The following is a 20607-nucleotide window of genomic DNA, read 5'->3' on the forward strand; positions in this document are numbered from 1 at the left end:
CTCAACCCCCCTCTTTTCCCGGAATTCCAAGGAAAGGGAGGAAAGCAGTCAGCCCTGATCATGGAAAAACCACCTAGAAGCCACTCAGCCTGTGCTCAAGCCCACTGCAGACAGTGCAGGCTGTCCAAGTGGGTGCACTGCAAGGCAGTCTGCCCCTTGGGTGCAGACTTCCAACCTTAGAGTCTGCGCTTTCCTGCAGCCAAAGATGTCCCCCGATTGGGATTCTTTGCAACACTGAAAAGCCTCACAAAAAAATAAACATGAGCAGAAAAGACATGCTCCTACCATTTCGCTTGTAGAGAGACAACTAGGGAGTTGGAGGACAGCCCAGAGATGGGAAGTGGAGCAAAAGAATGCTAATGAGGCTTTCTACAAGAATTCTTGCAGGAACAGATTGACTACCCGAAGGTTCAGGAATAAGCCCCTTATTTTACAAAGCCTCACGGCAAAAGAACTGAAGCCCTTTAAATCCTAATGGGCTTTGGGACAGTTACCGCAGCGGGCAGCTGCTAGAGCATCTTTGTAAAAGTAGGGGAATGTGTCTGTCACACTAGAATTATGAGTGTCGAGAGCAGTGCACTGCAGAGCATTCAGAATGCCAGCCGGTGCTAAAAACCGTTTTTAGATCATCTTTTATTCTATTGTCCATTTATTTTATCATTCTGGAAATCAATTTGGCCTCAAATTAATAGGATGTTAGAAAATCCGGTAGCCTTGACATATGATACTATTTTATTTGGAACAACTATGAGAGCAAGGAGTCAAATCTCGTCAAATAACAACAAACTTTTATTTATTTTAACTGGAGTAGCAATACAACAAATAACATACAATTGGAAAAAGTATGACAGGTTAAATTACAATTTCTGGTGGAATTCTGTATGTTATATATACAAAATGGAACTCACAATAGCAACGCAAAAAGGTTATATTAGTAAATTTCAGAAAGTCTGGGGACCATTAACAGATTTTTGTAATGAATGATTAACTTTTCCCATGATAAGATATTTGATTAGGGGGGAAAAGGGGTGGGTTTTACTTGTTGTTATTATATAATACATGAGTATTTGAATAGTTTTCACAGTAAGGATGATTTTATGTATTATTGAATAGGGAGGGAGGGGTGGGGGATTATTATATTCAATTATAATGATTTAAATTTTAGATTTCTCACATAATATTTAAAATATTATAGAATATTAATTTGTATTGAAATGTTAAACTTTATGCTTATATGAGAGTTAATCAAGTGTGTATCTTTAAGTTCATATGAGTTTAATGAATAAAGAATTAAAACAAAACAAAAAAAACAAACGCTTTTGCGGTTTTGTAAAAGGGGGGGAGGGGGGTGATAAACCGCTTGGGTAATGTAATGGAATAGAAGTTCTCTATTGTATTGTACATCTCCTTGGATGACTCTCTTATAATAATAATAATAATTTATTTCTTGTATACCGCTATACCAAAAGTTCGAATAGGCAGTTAATCTCAATAAATATTTTGTGGAGTTTCACACAGGTTTAGGGACTCTTACAGCATGGGGGCTTACGCAATTGCCTTGTTTGCACCCAGCATGTGATTTAGATTGGTGACTGTCAAAGTCAGAAAAAACCCACACTATATAACCTGGGTCTTTGAGTACAAATACATTGATCATACTCTTTGTTCATTCATGTCATTGTGCCACCCTAAAGGGTTAATTTTTTTACTAGACAGCATAGGAGCTAGCTCTCTGGGTGCTTTAGCATCCCCCAATATTGAACAAACTCCTTGAGTGTGCGAAGGGTAGGGGGATAATTTCCTTTAGGTTTTAATTTAGCACCTCTATAATCATTTTGAAAAGTTAATTCTCTGTTAGCCAGCCATAATTTTCTCAGACTTCAAACGACAAATCCAGAGATGCTCCCAGGCCAAGAGTGCCTGATATGAGCTAATGATGTCTATGATTTCTTATTTATTTATTTATTTATTTTTTTTTGGGGGGGGGGGGTGGTGGATTTTATTTCTATTGATGTAACAATTGCAATACGTATCAAGTCCGCTCTCGTTTAAAAAAATGCAGTAAATAAGTACAGTATTAGCAGGAAATGTTGAGAATTTCCATAAACAGCCTTAACTCCCACACTTCCACCTTTTATTCTTAATTTTTGGTCCCGGTCCTCACAGCAGTCCACACACAAGCAGACTAATGATTGGCCCTGGGGCCACAGTCACGTGGCTGACCCCCCCGCTTTTTTAAATTTGAGATCACAATGTGGCGGCAGATGTCCGCGCGCACCGTGTTTGTGTGGTGGTGGTGGCGTGGGTGATCGGGAGCGTGCAGGTTAGCCTCGAGATCCTCGGTGGTTTCAGCGCGCGCCACAGTTGCAGGTGCACAAGGTGGGAGCCCTGCGGCTGCTTATTATTGCCACGTGAGTCTGCTGCAGCCCCCTGGCCGAGCTGTTTCGTACTCACGTGCGCTGCCAGCGGGGTTTGCAGGATTTTAAAAAATGTTCTTCTCTGCCTTACTTTTTATGGTTACTAAGATGTTGGTTCCTATTTAACGTTTTGATGGGATTTTTTTTTTTTTTTTGGGGAGGGAGAGAAATTGATAGCAACTTACATGTTACTTCCATAGGTACATTAACTAGGCTTGAGAGAGCATAATGTGGTGAATCGTTAGATTCTATGCATAAATTCTGAGTTACAAGCAATTGGAACCTAATTAAACGGCTGACAAAAATCCGGCTGGTGGCAAATAGAGTTTGTGTGCCGCTTGACGAAATGCATTGACGTTGTAACGTTAGGGACAGAACCGCTACAGCTTTTCTCGTGTTATGTAAGAGGAAAACTCTTAAGTAAGTCCTAAGAGCTGTTAGGAAAAAGGCTCGGTGGGCTTCGGGACGGTGGATCCCCATTCCCCTAAATACTGTTGTCTTGTAAAATAGCGATAGGCCAAAGGGAAAAAAATAAATGAACGGCGTGGTTGTGAGAGGGCCTGGAGAAGCGTTAATGGCCTGTTACATGTGTAAGTCGAACTGTCGCCATACTTTTGCAAAGGTGGTGGTGGGCGATAGTCTAGCTAGCTCCAGGAATAATTGCAGCTCCCTCTATTGGTGTTCTTGCGGGCTCTGATCTGAGGGGAAAGGGGCTCTACTACACCTCAATCATCCTTTTAACACAGGTGTGAGCAACTCCGGTCCTTGAGGGCCTGAATCCAGTCGGGTTTTCAGGATTGCCCCAATGAATATGAATTGAAAGCAGTGCATGTAAATAGATCTCATGCATATTCATTGGGGAAATCCTGAAAACCCGACTGGATTCAGGCCCTCAAGGACCGGAGTTTCCCACCCCTGTTTTAACAGTTTCTTGTCTCGTGGGAAGATCTGTGATCGACACTCGATCAAACAAGCATTGGGAAGGAGTAACAATTTTTTTTTAGGGGTGTACGGAAATCTATTTCCCTTTGTAAGTTATAAAAAGGGAGAAAAGTTGAAAGCAATTTATATATGATAACTTCTCCCTTTCAGGAAAACTTTAGGTTTCTAGCTTTCATATATATAGATATATGTTTGAATTGATGTTTCGAGTGTATACAGACAGAACCAAAACCGATTTTAGAAGTGTTAAGATAGTGAAAAGGTGGAGAGAAAAGAAGATATGTATAGGAACAAAAAGAAACTAAAAATGAAGCTTTAGTGTGGAAGAAAATAAATGACCCTGATTTAAAGCTAAAACCAAAGTGTTGTGACTTTTAGTATTAAGTGTTTTTGGTTTGTAGCATCTGGTTACATGGTATGGTATGTCTTGAATTGATTTAGCTTGGCTTCTTTAGAACTCTGTCCAAGAGATATTTGTAATTCTGAACTCCAAAATTGATATGTTTTGTCCTTTTTAACTTCTAAAATAGCAATCCCTGGTGTAAAGGTTTTACTGTCTTCTTATTACTGTTTTATTATATTCATAGATATGCTTCTCATGGCTTAAATTTTTATTCCAAAAATATCATTTAACATGGATAATTTTGTGTCCATTTTAAGTCTTTGCTATATTCATACTGTGATTAACTTGTATTGGTAAACCTTGCTTGATCAAAAGAAGCCGAGTGACCATTTCCAGGATATCTCTTTGATTATTCTTACTTTTCCTAGTATAATGTGAAATTTGATGCTAAAGATCATTTACATTAGATGTCAAAATTATTTTTTTTTAAATTCTTTATTCATTTTATATTTGCATCAAGTGTACAGAAAGAATAACAGATTAACTTAATACATCACTTGAGATATCACAAAATTTCCCCAAATAAAATTTATCCCCTTCCCACCCACCCTACTATCAATTAATATATACAATATAATAAAATCATTCATTCTCTTCATAATTAATAATAAAAAATCAAGATCCCACCCCATCCCAATGTTATAATTATATACATTTAGGGAAAAATAATAACTAGTCATTACAATAATTTATCAATGGCTCCCACACATCCTTAAACTTATTAAAATATCCTTTTTGAACCACTAACGTTATTTCCATTTTATATATGTAACATACTGAACTTCACCAAAAACTATAATTCAGCCTTTTCCTTTTCCAATCTTTCCAATTATATGTTATTTGTTGAATGGCAACTCCTGTCAGAATCAGTAAAAGTTTATTATTTTTAGAAGATATTTGGCTCTTAGATCTCATAGACATGCCAAACAAAACTGTCATACGATAATGCCACATGGTTCTCTAACAAGAAATTTATTTGGCCCCAAATTGAATTCCAAAATGCTGAAATGAATGGACAATAAAACAATAAATGATCTAAAGTCCCATGGATAATTTTGTGCCCATTTTAAGTTTTTGCTATATTCATACTGTGATTAACTTGTATTGGTAAACCGTGCTTGATCAAAAGAAGCCGAGTGACCATTTCCAGGATATCTCTTTGATTATTCTTACTTTTCCTAGTATACAGTGAAATTTGATTCTAAAGATCATATACATTAGATGTCAAAATTCATCAGAAGGTGGTTATTGAAAAAAGAGGTCTTGTCTCAGTTATCTTTTATGGGTCGCATGATAACTGGTGCTGTTGCAAGATTATTGACAAGCTGCCTAGAGTTTGCAGTCAGGAAAACAAATGTCTGCTAGATATACCACCTGGTGAGATTATGGTATGTGAAATTCTTGTTTATTTTTTGCTGCGGCATTTGCACTATATGGAACATGCTACTTTTAACTATGTCAACTGATACAATTTTCAGAAAACATCTGAGATTACAGTACTCCCTTGGTGTTTGCGGGGGATAGAGGCAAAGCCGGCCCGCAAATACTCCAAAAAACGTGAATAACTTTTTTTTTTCTATTCTATTTTGTGGTTTTTTGGTTAAATTCCTCGTGAATACTGTGAAATTGAGAATAAAACTTATTGTTTATATTCACAATTGTTTTAAAAAATACCAGTTGTACTGTTCCTGAAGGAGAGGCAATACTGTACCAGATATGGGTAGTGTATATCTCTGCTGAACTTTTCTCTGCACACATGCCGAAGCACTGAACTTTTCTCTCTGCACGTTCCATGCTGGGAAAAAAAGCTCCAAACTTTTTCACAGCACTCCAGGATGACATCATTTGTGTGTGTGTGTGTGTGCGTGCCAGCAACATAAAAATCGCAAATAATCAAGGTCGCAAGTGCTTAACCCGCGAATACAGAGGGGGACCTGTACACTACCATTTTTTCCCAAATGCACATGGGGTGAGTCTTTCAATTGGAAAGAGACTCTGGAATGAGGCAGCATAGGATGAAGATGAACAGGGATAGGCTCAAAAGTAACTTAAGAAAATACTTTTTCACAGAAAGGGTTTTGAATGCATGGAACGGCCTCCCAGTAGAGGTCGTGGGGATGAAAAATGTATTTGAATTTAAGTGGGACAAGTACTTTGGATCTCTAAGGGAGAGGAGGGGATAGTATGTGGTATGGCTAGGGAGACTAGATAGGTCATATGGTCTTTATCTATCTTAATTTTTCTCTGTTTCTATGTTTAATTGATCACCATGGCACAGGGTTTTGCTGAATGATGAGACATTTAATTGCTGTTTTTGTTAAACATAAAATATGTATTTATATACTGCAAAACTAAAGTTCTATGCGGTTAACAAAGCAAGAAAAATGGAACAATCTCGGCAAAATTCAGAGCATTAAATTCTAAGAATTTGGTAAATAAGTAAGTCTTTTTCTAAAATGCTGATAAGAATAAATTATAAAATAACTAAAATCTTTATCCCATGTTGCAGCCTGAAATGACAATAGCCATTGGAAATGTCTTTTATGTGAGCGACCTTTGACAGATGAAAAAACAAAGAAAGTAGGTTTGCACTTTGAATATCTTGGGTTAACAAATATAAAGTGGTCCGCATTTCATAAAGAGTAAAACTCATCCTCCTTTGTGGTAGCACGGAGATACTTCTGGACATTCACTTTTAGGCAATTGGATATGGTAAAATTAGACCAATATTAAACCCCTTTTTTAAGATGGTTTATTGGTAGTGCTTCTGAATGAGCACAAGAGGATTTTGAACATCACTGCAGTTCAGGTCACAAAGGGCAGTGTTTCTCAAGCCATTCATGGCGTAGCCAAGGGGTGCCCAAATGGTCGATCGCGATCGGCCAGTAGATCGCAAAGGCAACGCGAGTCAATCGCGTTGCCTTTGCGATCTTTTACTTCCTGCTGCTTCCCCAAGCCAGGCCTGGCGCGTACAAGTGCCGGACTTAAAAAACATCACCTCCGACGTCAATTCTGAGCCAGCCAATCGCTGTTTGGCTGGCCTGGAACTTCCTCCCCGACATTAGAATTGACGTCGGAAGTGAAGTCTTGTGGGCCCTGTACGCGCCAGGCTTGGCTCAGGGAAGCAGCAGGGAGAAATCGCGTTGGTGGCTTGGGAGTGGGGGTAGGGAAAGAATCGGGGAAGTGGAGAAATCAGCACGATGGTTTGGGGGGGCAGGGGGGGAGAGAAAGAAAGGCAGAAAGAAAGAGGGGGGCCGGGGAATAGAGAAAGAAAGGGGGGCAGGGGGAGAGCGAAAGAAAGGCAGAAAGAAATATTGGCTTTACAGAAGAAGGAAGTGCAACCAGAGACTCGTGAAATCACCAGACAAAAAGGTAGGAGAAATGATTTTTTTCAATTTAGTGATCAAAATGTGTCTGTTTTGAGAATTTTATAACTGCTGTCTATATTTTGCACTATGGCCCCCTTTTACTAAACCACAATAGCGGTTTTTAGCGCAGGGAAGCCTATGAGCATTGAGGGCAGCGCAGGGCATTCAGCACAGCTTCCTGCGCTAAAAACCGCTATCGTGGTTTAGTAAAAAGGGAGGGTGTATATTTGTCTATTTTTGTATAGTTGTTACTGAGGTGACATTGCATATTTTAGTCATCTGCCTTGACCTCTGATAAAAACCCCAAATACAAATGATAATTAACATTATCCCAGGACAAGCAGGCATGATATTCTCACTATGTGGGTGACGTCATCTACGGAGCCCCAGCGCGGACAGCTTTTCAAGCAAACTTGATTGAAGTTTCAAGTTTGCACACTGCACCACGCATGTGCTAGCCTTCCTGCCCACTAGAGGGCGCATCCCCACCTCGTGGTCCTCAGTTCAATTTCATCCGCGGAGCCAGAAGCCCTGTGGAAAATTGTGCTCTTCAATTTGCCTTCTGTCGCCGCGGCTGTGTACTGTTTTCGACGCGGTCGCTGCGTTTTTTTGTGTTCTTTTGTTGTTTGTTTTCCATTTTCGTCAAAAAAAAAAAAAAAAAAAGTTTTATTTTTCTTCCGTCGCTCCGGGGGCTCCCGGTAGCCGCGGCCGTGGGACCTCGTCTGTTCCTGGCCGCTTTTTGGGCCCATGTCCCGTCCTGTGACGGGCTTTAAAAAGTGTAGTCGGTGCGACCGACTCTTGTCCATCACAGACCCTCACCGGTCTTGTTTGCGGTGCTTGGGCCCTCAGCACCCGACTGACTCTTGTTCCCGGTGTGCCACTTTTCAGAAAAGGGCTCTCAAGCGCCGCCGGGCACGCATGGCGGAACTTTTCGCCATTGATTCCCCGGCTGGGAAGGCCTCGAGTTCGGCCTCGGCTTCGGCCCCGGCCTTGACCTCGGCCTCGGGCCCCTCGACTTCGCCTCGACCTTCGGTCCCATCGAAGCCTGTTGCCTCGTCTAAGCCGGCCTCGGGTAAGTCTCCGCTTCCCTCCTCAGCTCCGGGATCGACCAAGAAGCCATCCTCTGGCTCCTCGACGGCGGGAGGGTCTGCCTCCGCCCAGCCCAAGGTGTCCAAATCGATTGCCCCGAGGGAATACTCGAGACCGAGGTCGCCCTCTGAGGAGCATCGATCGGCCTCGGTGATACCGCCGGGGATGTCGATCCCTGCTTTCCAGGACCTGCTCCGGGCTTTGATCGCCTCGGAGCTGTCCGGGGCCATTGAGCACCTGCAGCAGGCTTCGGCCTCGATTGCTTCGGTCTCGGCTGCCCCGCAGTTGGCGACCTCGGCCTCGTGTACTGGGGCTTCGGCTCCCGAGGTTCGTACTGCCTCGACCTCGGCTTTGCCCTCGGACCCGGCATCGGTGGACCAACCAGAGCGTAGCGTGCGGCCCCATGACAAGATGCGCCAGGTGTGGAGGCTCTCGTCCACTTCTTCCTCAAGGCCCTTGCGAGGCTCCTCGCCCTCGGGCAGGCCTCGGGCGAGGCGCCGTCCGAGGAAGGCCAAGCGATCTCGGGCCTCGCCTCGGAGGCGCGGTCGCTCGTCGCCGCTCGGGGGCGAGACCTTACAGGTCTCGGAGCTCCGCCTGGATAACCCCAGTCTTTTTCGCTCCCCTGTAGGAGAGAGTTCCTGTGCCTCCTCGCCGGGGCGGAAGGGACGGGCTTCGATACCTCGTACCCCGGGGGGTTCCCCCAAGGGTTTCTTCAGGCATGTTCGGTCCCCGACCCCCTCGAGGTCCCGGGAGCGTGCCTCGTGGGGATCGGGGTCGGGTAGAGAGCCGAGGTATTCCCGCGAGGCCTCTCCCTTCGGCTCGGCGGGGAAATCTCGGTCTCCTTCTCCGCCTGCCAGACCTTCGTCATTCTCCAGGTTTGTGCAGGATATGGCGGGGGCTTTGGGCGTGGACTTGTTGGCAGGTTCCCATTACACCAAGGAGTTTTTGGAGGAGCAGGATCTTCCTGCTCCCCCACGGGAATCCCCTCGCCTTCCGCTGAATAAGGTCCTTCATCAGATCTTCCTCAGAAATTTGGAGACCCCTCTTACGGTCACGGTGGTGCCGTCCAAGATGGAGTCGAAATACTGGACCCTCCCTCCTAAAGGGTTCGAGAAGGCGCAACTCTCCCACCAATCGCTCCTGGTGGAGTCGGCGCTTAAGAGGACGCAACCTTCCAGGGTGTCGGCAGCGGTCCCGCCGGGGAGGGAAGGACGGACCCTCGACAAGTTTGGTCGTCGCCTCTACACTAACTCTCTTATGGCGACGAGGGTCTTGAATTACGCATTTTCATATTCATCCTACTTGCGTACCATGGTGAAGGACCTCCCAAGTTTTTGGGAGGTCATTCCTGATTCCCATAGGGAGCAGTTCGCCACCTTTATGTCAAATCTTTCTCAACTACGCTTATACCTATTCCATGCTGTGTACGACACCTTTGAACTCGCCTCGAGGGTATCAGCCTGTGCGGTGGCTATGCGCCGGCTGGCGTGGCTCCGTACCCTCGAGATGGACCCCAACCTGCAGGAGCGTTTGGCGAACTTGCCCTGCGTGGGGGTCTGAGTTGTTTGACGACTCCTTGGAGGCGGCGACCAAACGTCTGTCGGAGCAGGAGCGCTCTCTTGCCTCCCTGGTCCGCCCTAAACCTAAGGCCCCGCCGCAAAAACCTTTTCGGCAGCCCCCGAGAAGATACCCGCAGAAATCTGCGCCGGCCTTCTCGAGACCTCCGCCCCGACGTCCACCCCAACAGGGTAGGGGAGGTCAGTCAAAACCCCCAGCGCAGGGGGCGTCCAAGCCTGCGCCGTCTTTTTGACGGGTTCTGCGGTTGGGGGCGGGCCCCCTCCACGGTATCGCCGGACCCCCTCCCCATCGGGGGTCGCCTCAGGTCCTTTTACGGGGCTTGGACCGAGATTACATCCGACGCTCAGCTTCTTAGCGCAACCTCCAGACATGCCTCCCAGCGCTTGCCCGTCCAATCGGAGCCAGTTGGCCCTTCTCCTGGTCGAGGCCAGGGCCTTGTTGAGCCTACGGGCGGTGGAGCTTGTCCCTCTCGACCAGCGGGGTCAGGGGTTTTACTCCCGTTACTTTTTGGTCCCGAAAAAGACCGGGGATTTGCGCCCCATTTTAGACCTCCGGAAGCTCAACAAGTTCCTGGTCCGGGAGAAGTTCCGTATGTTATCGCTTCCGGTTTTGTACCCCCTGTTGGAGGAAGGGGATTGGATGTGCTCCCTGGACTTGAAGGAAGCCTATACCCATGTTCCGGTGCATCCCGCTTTCCGCAAGTTCTTACGGTTCCAAGTGGGAGATTTACACCTTCAGTATCGGGTCCTTCCCTTTGGTCAGGCGTCGTCCCCTCGGGTATTCACAAAGTGTATGGTGGTGGTCGCGGCGGCCCTGCGCTCTCGGGGGCTACAGGTCTTTCCCTACCTGGACGATTGGCTGATCAAGGCCCCGACCAAGGAGGGAGTTATCTTAGCGACCCAACAGACTATCATCTTACTTCAACGTCTAGGGTTCGAAGTGAACTTTCCCAAGTCTCAGACGGTCTGCGCACACAGGGTCTATGGTCGGCCGAGGACCGTCTTTGTCACATCAATGTGTTGGAGCTTCGTGCCATTTTTCTGGCTGCTCGAGCTTTCTGCCACCTACTGCACGATCAAGTAGTGCTCGTACGGACGGACAACCAGGTGGCAATGTATTATGTAAACAAGCAAGGGGGGACGGGCTCTTGGCTTCTGTGCCAGGAAGCCCTGCGACTTTGGGAATGGGCAGTCTCCCAGAACATATTCCTGCGTGCGGTTTACATTCAGGGAGAGCGGAACTGTCTGGCAGACAAACTCAGTCGTCTTCTCCAGCCGCACGAGTGGTCGCTGAACTCCCGGGTTCTGCGCGAGGTCTTCGACCGCTGGGGGACTCCTCAGGTGGATCTGTTTGCCTCCCCGGAGACTCACAAACTGCCCCTCTACTGTTCTCAGATGTACTCTCGGGACCGTCTCGAGGCCGATGCCTTCCTTCTCGACTGGGGGGGGGGAGGTTCCTTTATGCGTTCCCTCCTTTTCCTCTGATCTTGAGAACGCTGGTACATCTCAAATCGACCAGAGCCACTATGATTCTCATTGCGCCTCGTTGGCCCAGACAGCACTGGTTCTCCCTGCTTCTTCAGCTCAGTGTCAGGGAACCTCTGCTTCTGCCTGTCTTTCCCTCTCTGCTATCTCAGAGTCGGGGTTCGCTGTTACATCCCAATCTTCAGTTCAAGTTCAAGTTCAATTTTATTTGATGAATCGCCTATAACACTTTCTAAGCGATGTACAATTTACATCTGACCGCTTGGTTCCTTTCCCCTTGACTTCGGTTCCTGTTTCTCAGTCGGTGAGGGAGATTTTGGAAGCCTCGCACAAGGCCTCGACTCGGCTTTGTTATTCCCAGAAGTGGACAAGATTTTCGTCCTGGTGTTCCTCGAACCATCTGGACCCGAGTTCAGTTCCCGTGTCTTTGGTGCTGGACTATTTGTTGCATCTGTCTGAGTCTGGACTGAAGACGACTTCCATTCAGGTGCATCTCAGTGCCATTGCGGCGTTCCATCGGCATCTCGAGGGTCGATCTCTCTCTCTTCATCCTCTGGTTACTCGTTTCATGAGGGGTCTCGTGAATGTCCATCCTCCTCTGAAACCTCCTCCTGTAGTTTGGGATCTTAATGTGGTCTTAGCTCAACTGATGAAGCCTCCTTTTGAGCCTATCGACAAATCTCATCTTAAGTTTCTCACTTGGAAAGTGGTCTTTTTGATTGCACTCACATCCGCTCGTCGGATTAGCGAGTTGCAGGCTTTGGTTGCGGATCCTCCTTTTACTGTGTTTCATCATGACAAGGTGGTTCTTCGCACCCATCCTAAATTTTTGCCTAAAGTTGTGTCTGATTTCCACCTCAATCAGTCCATTGTTCTTCCGGTGTTCTTCCCGAAGCCCCACTCTCATCCTGGTGAGGTGGCGCTTCACACACTTGACTGTAAGAGGGGGTTGGCCTTTTATCTCCAACGTACCAAGTCTCATCGGAAGGTTCCTCAATTATTTTTGTCCTTTGATCCTAATCGGTTGGGACATCTTGTTTCCAAGCGCACCTTGTCCAACTGGTTGGCTGCTTGTATTTCTTTTTGCTACGCTCAGGCTGGTCTCCCGCTCTCGGGTCGAGTCACGGGGCATAAGGTCCGAGCGATGGCAGCTTCGGTTGCTTTCCTCCGATCCACTCCTATGGAGGACATATGTAAAGCTGCCACTTGGTCTTCGGTTCATACGTTCACCTCCCACTACTGTCTGGACACTTTGTCCAGAAGCGACGGCCGGTTTGGCCAGTCGGTGTTACGTAACCTGTTTTCCTGAATTGCCATCCTCCCACCTGCCCTTTTTTGGTTGGCTTGGAGGTCACCCACATGTGAGAATATCATGCCTGCTTGTCCTGGGATAAAGCACAGTTACTTACCGTAACAGGTGTTATCCAGGGACAGCAGGCATATATTCTCACAGCCCGCCCACCTCCCCGGGGATGGCTTCTTTGCTTGATATGGAACTGAGGACCACGAGGTGGGGATGCGCCCTCTAGTGGGCAGGAAGGCTAGCACATGCGTGGTGCAGTGTGCAAACTTGAAACTTCAATCAAGTTTGCTTGAAAAGCTGTCCGCGCTGGGGCTCCGTAGATGACGTCACCCACATGTGAGAATATATGCCTGCTGTCCCTGGATAACACCTGTTACGGTAAGTAACTGTGCTTTCTCTGCGTACAGTGTGCTTTGTATTTTTAAAAAAATTTTATTGTTGGTAGGTCATCTTGACTTGGCCATTTTAAAAGTAGCTCGCAAGCCAAAAAAGAGTGGGCACCCCTGGCGTAGCCCATTGCCTGTTTGGTTTTCTGAATCTGCTTGAGAGAGAAAATTGCATTGAGTGGAGAAACACCGATGTAGGGCATGATCTCAGCTTTATTGTTGGTGTTCTTTGTATTGTGCCCTAATTTAGTCGTTGGTTATTACATATCGCAGTCTAAGAAAAGGTCTTAGTGCACGCTTACTTGAGAAATGAGGCAACAATGTCAGTTGGGTTCTATGTATTACTAAAAACTTTTGTTAATTGAAATGATATATCTCTGGCAAATGAAATGATAGAAGACATGGTTTTGTTTTATTTGAATCAACATCCTCTCGATTACTTAGCCTGCTGAATAACTCAATTTCTAAAAACTTGGTCCCTTTTCTTGGATTATGACACATTTAGTTTCATTAGTGTTGACTATTTACAGCCATCTAAGTCAACCACAGTGACTTAAATGTACATGGATATTGTTGACTATCAAAATATCTCATAAAGGCAAGCTGTGAGCTGGAAACCAGAAAGGAAAAAAGTTCCAGCAAGCTCAAGACCAAAAGTGGCATCAGACAGTTGAAAAGAACCTCGCTGAGCTGGATATCATGGTTGGAAGCAAATGCATCTTCCACACTTGTTGGTCTTTTGTGCTTCATCTGCTGTATTTGCTGAGTGGCTCAGGAAGACATAATAATCTGCTTAGAACTTTAGATGGGCAGAATAAAAAATGATTTTAAATAACAGCTTCTTTCTAGAGCTCATAGGATATAAATAAAAAGTACCTGCATATAATGTGTACAGCACTGTGTACATCTAGTAGTGCTATAGAAATGATTAGTAGAAGTAGTAATAGTTAAATTGCACTGAGGTGTCCATCCAGCAATATTAAGCACTGAACTGAGTGTTGTTGCTGAATATTGCCTGTGACCATCTAGGCCAGAGGTGTCGAACTCAATCACATAAGGGGCCGAAACCTAAAACACAGGCTTAAGTCGCGGGCCAAATTTCTTATTAAGATACTTAGTCTTAGTAGAAGTATAGATCCTTCCACACCCTCAGACACCTGTGGCGCGGTCAGGCACTTGTGTGGCGTGCCCTGCTCCAACCTAGCTTTTATACTAGGACTGGGTCCTTCTGCCTGCAAATGGGTACTGAGGCAGTGTGGTGAGGAGCTTGGAGCGTCGCTGGGAGTGGAGCAGTGCATTCAGGCGCTTGGAGTGCCAGTGGGACTGGGGTTGCATGGTCAGGTGCTTAGATGTGGTACAGTCACCGTGGGCCACATGAAACGGCTAGGCGGGCCGGATTTGGCCCCTGAGCCTTATGTTTGACATGTGTGATCTAGGCATTGTCCAATTAGTGCCGAGGCGGAGCTAGTGCTTACTGGTTAGCAGTGATATTCGGTCTGCTACCTGGTTAAGTAAGTGGATAAAGTTAGGACAATCTTTGAAGTCCTAACTTATATCTGCAGAGCTAACTGGGCACCAGTCTGTATATCAGCTGATGCCTAATAACTTTGAAGTGACTGTACATAACCTGGAATTCAATGCAGAGGCCCAACATTGAATATCTAGTCTTAATTCAGCCCTTGGTGGCTTAAAAACCGCTGAGAGCTATGGGCTGGCCCTTTAATGTAGATTTTCAGCAAACTTATGTTGGACCCCATGATTGGAGTAGCCAGTGATATGGCTCACACTTCATGTATGCGGTATATAACTTTTTTAAATAAATAAATGTGCCCTCGACATTTTAATTGCTGTTTATATTTACTTAGGTTTATTTTTACTTAGGTTCTTTAGACTTCGGTTTGTTCAATGTTACAACGATCTCATATTATGTATGTAAATTTGTAAGCCGTTTTGGGCTGTTCTGGGAGGATGGGCTAAAAAGCTGAACAAATAAATAAATCTGCTTTGCCTGTTACAACACTGTTGAAAGTTAATGGTTTTGTTGGTGGTTGACACATTTTAATGAATAAATTGTTTGCTGTAAATGGTGCTGATGCTGAACTGGAATCCATGTCCTACATCTAATATGATCTGTCCTTTTTATTGGCTTCCCTCCTCCCAACTATAAGCAGAGAAACTGTACAGATATAGAAAATATATCTATTATAATTTATTCAAGAAGAAAGCAGATGACTTTAGATGCTCCTTGATTCCATGCCATAATCAGTTAAAAGACGGGAACACCACAGATGTACAGTAATGTTCTAAATGGAGAAAGAACTGTAAACTGAGATAAACACAGCGTCCTGTAAGCTGACTGATCAAAAAAGTGGATGGCATTTAACTTGAGGATGGATGTGAAACTTGTTTTTCTCACTTTTAGCTGAAGTTTCTTATTTGATATACCCCTATTACAAGAACACAATCTCCATTGGTTTACATTACAATATAATCAAATCAAAGGAGAGAACTGGTGCTGCAAGAACAGTGGAGCCAGTGGAGCCAAACAGCTGCTCAAACGACAACAGTGAGGGAGCCATGTAGCAGTTGTTGTTATATCTAATGGCAGCCCCTGTCCAGAACAACTAAAAGGTAGCTCTGCTCGCAGCGTATGAATGCAGGTTGTGGCCAAGGGGGCATGCCCAAAGGCTCCTTGGAAGCCCCTTGGAGCATTGAGCAGCATGAAGGAACTTTGAAGGGCTTTCTACTTGGTCTTATTCTGCTGGAAATATTGACTGCTCTCTTTTAACAGTGTGTTATATTGCTACTTTGTGATTATTGTGAGTAAAAGAAAAGCAATGTCCAAGGCAACGGTCCCCTCCAGCACTCTCTCCAAGCCCTTTATTTATTAGCAGGTGGAGCTCCGCTAAGAAATGTAGATATAGCTTCTTACCAATACTTAGCATCTATTAGCTCCATCCTCTTATGCTTAGCAGAGATCAGTCATCATGGGAGGGTGATGGAGAACAATTCCGGTTACTGTGGGGGGTAGATGAGAGAAATTTACCAATGATGCCTAATGGCTAATTTTGGGGTGGGTGATTTATTTGGGGAAACTAGATTTTTTTAAAGGGGGCTCATAATCGAAACAGAAATATGTCTAAACTCCTGCCCAAATTGGCACTTGGAGGATGACCTTAAAGACAGGTCATACAAGTGCCGATAATCGAAACGGGTTTTAGATGTATCTAAAAATAGCTTAGGCCTTTTCAGTGCTGCTATATGCCCAGAGCTGAAAGAGCATTTTAGGAGGAGCAGTGAGAGCAGGATTTGGACAGGACGTGGGCTGACCTAGACATAGTCATATTGCAAGTATAACCAAAACTTTAATGAGACTGCCTAGATGGACTTTTACATATTGACTTTGTCGATCTAAAAACAGGTCTAAGTCCCAGAAGTTATTCGAAGTGACCAGATAACTACTGCAGACACAAAGTACAGACCCATACACTCCCCCAGTGATTACTGACCCCCCTCCCCCGCCATTAAAATCAGAATAATACATACCTACATACATACATACCTGCCTCCAGGATATGAGCACCTGGCATAGGAAAGCCTAGTAGAGCTTAAGTAGTCTGGGGGGTGGGCTAGTGAATCAGAGAGAGGAGGACCCAGGCCCATAAGCCATTAATCACTGCATTCATGATGAAACATGTGCACACATCAACCCCCCCCCCTCCAAACCTTATTGTACTGCCATATAGGTGGCACCTGAAGCCATAAATGCTATTGGGGTGGTAGCCAGGTGGGTATAGTAGGTTTTTGGGGGCTCACCATGACCTATATGGGAGTTGTGGTGAAATGTTTGTGGCACCCTTTTTGTGAAGTTCACAGCAGTGCCCTGTAAGGCGCTCCACTACTGTGTTGCGATGTCTGGGTGTCCAGTCCATCACTTTGCTGGTCCCTCCCACATCCAAAAGGTCTTGTTCTAGGCGTTTTTGACTTGGACAAATTTATGGACAAGAATGGGGTATAAATATCGATGACTTAGCGGTCTGGATGATCAAACGGCTGGATGTACAAATAGATAATTCTTGAAAAATATTTTGGATGTATTTTTCAAGAATGGACTTTGGACATGTCCGATGTTGGGCAACTAGCAACTTAGGCCCAAAACGGACTTAGATGTATTTTTTAATTATGCCCCTTCACATGTATTGCTGCTTTTTTTTTTTTGGTCCAGAAGTGCTGGTGGTGTGGTTAGAAAGAATATGGTATGTTAAAGAGAATTGGGGCCAGAAATAAAATTCAGTCTTGACTTTAGAAAGAAACTGGACTGGCATGCTCTTGCATGTGCTCCAAGGAAAATTTGCAGTGGGCTGCTGACTTAGAATTATAACTTTTTTTTCCCCTACATTAGTATTCATTCAAACAACTGATCTATCCCTAAATCTCCTAGTGAAAAATTGTGGGGCATTTTGATTTCCTAGTCTTTAATTTCTGGAGTATAACCAAGGATCAGAGGTTGAATGTGAGTTAAAGGTACATTTTGTGCTTAAATTTCAGAGGAGATGAGGTGCAGAATACTCTTTACTCCCCAGCCTGAATTCAAGTAGAGAATGGAACAGTATGGGTCTCATCCGAGGGATAATTATAATGTACAGAAATTCAATCTGAGGCTTTTTCTAGCTGCAGTTATATTGACTTCAGTGCTTGGTTTCAGTTTAGTTTTATTTTTCCAGAATGAAATGCATGATTTTATAGCTGTATGTGGAGAGAAATTTGTCAAGTATATTTTTCATCAACCAGCAGGATTGATAAGGCACACAAGTGTGTAATGTCATCTCGTGCTGTCCCAAAACTTTAATGTGATGTTCTATGCATGTGTGTCTCTCCTGTGCACTGTGGTCATCTCAGCTACTCATTTATCATCCAGTCAGCTGAATAGATATGTGACAGACCTCTCCCAACAGAATTAATCTTTTAGATTTTATTAATTTTCTTCAGCATGCTGTCTCTTCTTCATTTGTCTTTCCATTGGGTCTGTAAATTACTTTTATTTCCTTCCTCTCCCCACAATGAATTGTCAACTTTGATTTGTGCTCTCTGCAGGAAACTTCCACTTAAAGGACTCACAAGGGCTTTACTTCAGCTTCAGGACCCAGTCAAGACCTGGAAAACTGCATGCTCTGTATGATATATCAATTGTCCATTGAATTAACAGGCATGAGCACCTCTGTTATCAGGACTATTTTAGTGACTTTGCAGTCTCAGTGTACCACACCTTCTGTGTTGTGATGTGTTCACCTCCATCTCTCACTTGGCAAGCACTGCCTCGGATGAATACCTCCCACCTGCCTGAGAACTTGATGTACAAGAAGCAGTACATGGAGTCAGTTGGAGGTTCTCAGCTTGTTGACAGCTTCCCTTGCTCAAGCTGACACAGGACTACAACAGGTGACTCCTGCACAATTAGCTTCTCCATGCTTTACCTGCTGTTGACACGGTGACTATGTGTATAGACAGCCTTCCATCTCTTCAATACCATACTGCAGGCTCACAACCTGGCTCTTGTCAGGATTGTACATCAGCAGTCCATCATGCTGAGGTCTAACCCTGTGCTGAGTTTTTGCAATCTTCCATTGCTCAGCCATCGGACAACTCATAAATGCTATGAAATTAAATGATTTCTATAATCTCCTTCGTAAAGATCCCAATCCTTTATGTCACTTATTTTTTTAAAAATTACTCACAAAGCAAATCTGTTCCTTCTGTACAAACAGTAAATGTTCTTACACTGGTATTTCAACAAAAGATCTTAGATAGTCCTTGATAGCACTACCATCCTTTTACATTGTTTATCCCTACTGCTTGAAGAATTCATCATTCTTTTGGTTCTCTCTAAATTTCAGTTGCTATCTCATACTGAAATTTCTAGGTTTTTTTTTTTTTTTTTTAGCAGATTAGTGACTTGTACATCTTTTTTTTTTTTGTCTTCATAGTATGATTATGGCAAGTCTTCAATCTGGTGTTTTCTCTGTGAAATGGAAACCTGGCTATAATTTATCCACATCTGAAGAATCCACAAGCTGAAACATCTAATCTATTAAGCTATCATCCAACCTCTCGGCTCTCTTCATATCTAAACTCGCTTATCTTTTCTGGAAAAATTGAATATATTGCTTTGCTGTTAGATGGGTTTACGACAGCATTTCTCTACAGAATATGCTATGGTTGCCCTTACTGACTATATCCATACCACTCTAGAAAGAGAGAGATCTTCCTTATATCACCTGATCTTAGCATTGCATTTGATCTGGTTGATCATACTATCATTATTGGGTGTTTGGAACATCGTTATCCTGGTTATCCTCCTACTTACAAAATCTTTTAAAATGTTCTTGGTCCAAATCATCTGAAGAGCATGAGATGAAATGTAGAGTACCCAGGGTTCAGAGCTTGGGCCTGTTCTTCAATGTTTTCTTGTCTCCATTAACCCTTGTAATGCAAGTCTTGGACATTTATATTTTTTGACTATGCAAATGACATCCAGTTATTTCCCTTTGAGGATCATTATGATCAGATTGATGGGATTACATCTGAACTCTCCAAAATTACTGATTGAATTGCCCCAGTAAGCCACATTACATTTTCTGTCTCTCTGTAGTGCACGTGGCTGGAGTCAAAACCGTACAGCCAGACTTTCCTAAGTCAACAACTCCTGGACCTGGGAGAATAGTCCCTTTCGTGAAAAGCATTTGAGCTTATTGTGCAGTGCTGCAGCCCGCCACAGCTGGACTTGATGGCTTCAGTCAGGACCTCATAGCTCAGGCACATCTTCAGTCACAAAACAAAGCACAGAAGTTTAGGTCCAGATGCCTTGGTTCTGCTCTGGCTGGCTCATTACCTTTTGTGTTCCCTCTATGGCCTCTGCTCGATACATCCGCTGGATAGCATTGCATCCTGGCTCCGGATTAGCCTCGTCTTCTGTGGTATATGGATCTCGTATGTCTTCTGTGGGACTGGAAGTGAAAGCGCCTTCTTCTTCGTAACCTTCTCAGTCAGGTCCAGTGCCCATGGATACTCCACGGTAGTGCTGCCCGATTCACGATTCAAATCAATTCACTGATTCATTTCAGGTGAATTGATTCGAATCTATTCAGAAACAAAAAAAATTGGCCTCCCGATTCATTGTCTGACTCTCCTCCCTCGCCCCCTAAAGCAGTATCAGCAGCGCTGCCTCTTGCTGGCCGGTCACTCCTCCTTTTGAGGGCGACTGGGGAGGGTCAGTTGTGAAGTGCTGCAGTGTCCGGCTTCCCCCTAGCCTCCCGCACCTCCATTTACCCAATTCCAGCAGGTAGCAGCCTGCAGAGAGCATTGCCGGTACTTCAGCGATCATTGCAGGTTGCCATAGGCCTTTGGAGCTGTCTTCCCTTTGCCGCGATCCTGCCTCTGATGTCAGAGGAGGGGCGTGACCGCGGCAGTGGTATGACAGCTTCAAATACCTATGGCAACATGCAATGATCGCTAAAGTACCGGTAGTGGCGTACCAAGGGAGGGGGGGGGGGGGCGGTCCGCCCCGGGTGCAGCCTCGGGGGGGGGGGGGGTGCACAGCCGGCCAGGTCCGGAAAATTCTACTGGGCCGATCAGCCTGC

The 20607-nt window shown here is 44.8% G+C and overlaps 1 protein-coding gene across 15 annotated transcripts in view; it reads left to right on the forward strand.

The window, feature by feature from the left end:
• The first annotated feature begins 2221 nt into the window (after positions 1 to 2221).
• LOC117356591 (barrier-to-autointegration factor-like protein) overlaps positions 2222 to 20607 on the forward strand; it is a 65493-nt gene continuing 47107 nt past the window's right edge. Inside the window, exons 1-3 of one of the 15 annotated variants that reach the window (XM_033936010.1) lie at positions 2226 to 2411; positions 6272 to 6342; positions 18065 to 18409. The gene's annotated coding sequence lies outside the window, so the exon portion shown is untranslated. Of the gene's footprint in view, positions 2412 to 2597; positions 2838 to 2880; positions 3008 to 6271; positions 6343 to 18064; positions 18410 to 20607 lie in introns of those variants that run through there. The other 14 variants (XM_033936006.1, XM_033936015.1, XM_033936014.1 and 11 more) reach the window with 14 other exon arrangements.

The sequence above is a fragment of the Geotrypetes seraphini genome, chromosome 3 (assembly GCF_902459505.1).
Source record: "Geotrypetes seraphini chromosome 3, aGeoSer1.1, whole genome shotgun sequence".
Classification (NCBI taxonomy): Eukaryota; Metazoa; Chordata; class Amphibia; order Gymnophiona; family Dermophiidae; genus Geotrypetes; species Geotrypetes seraphini.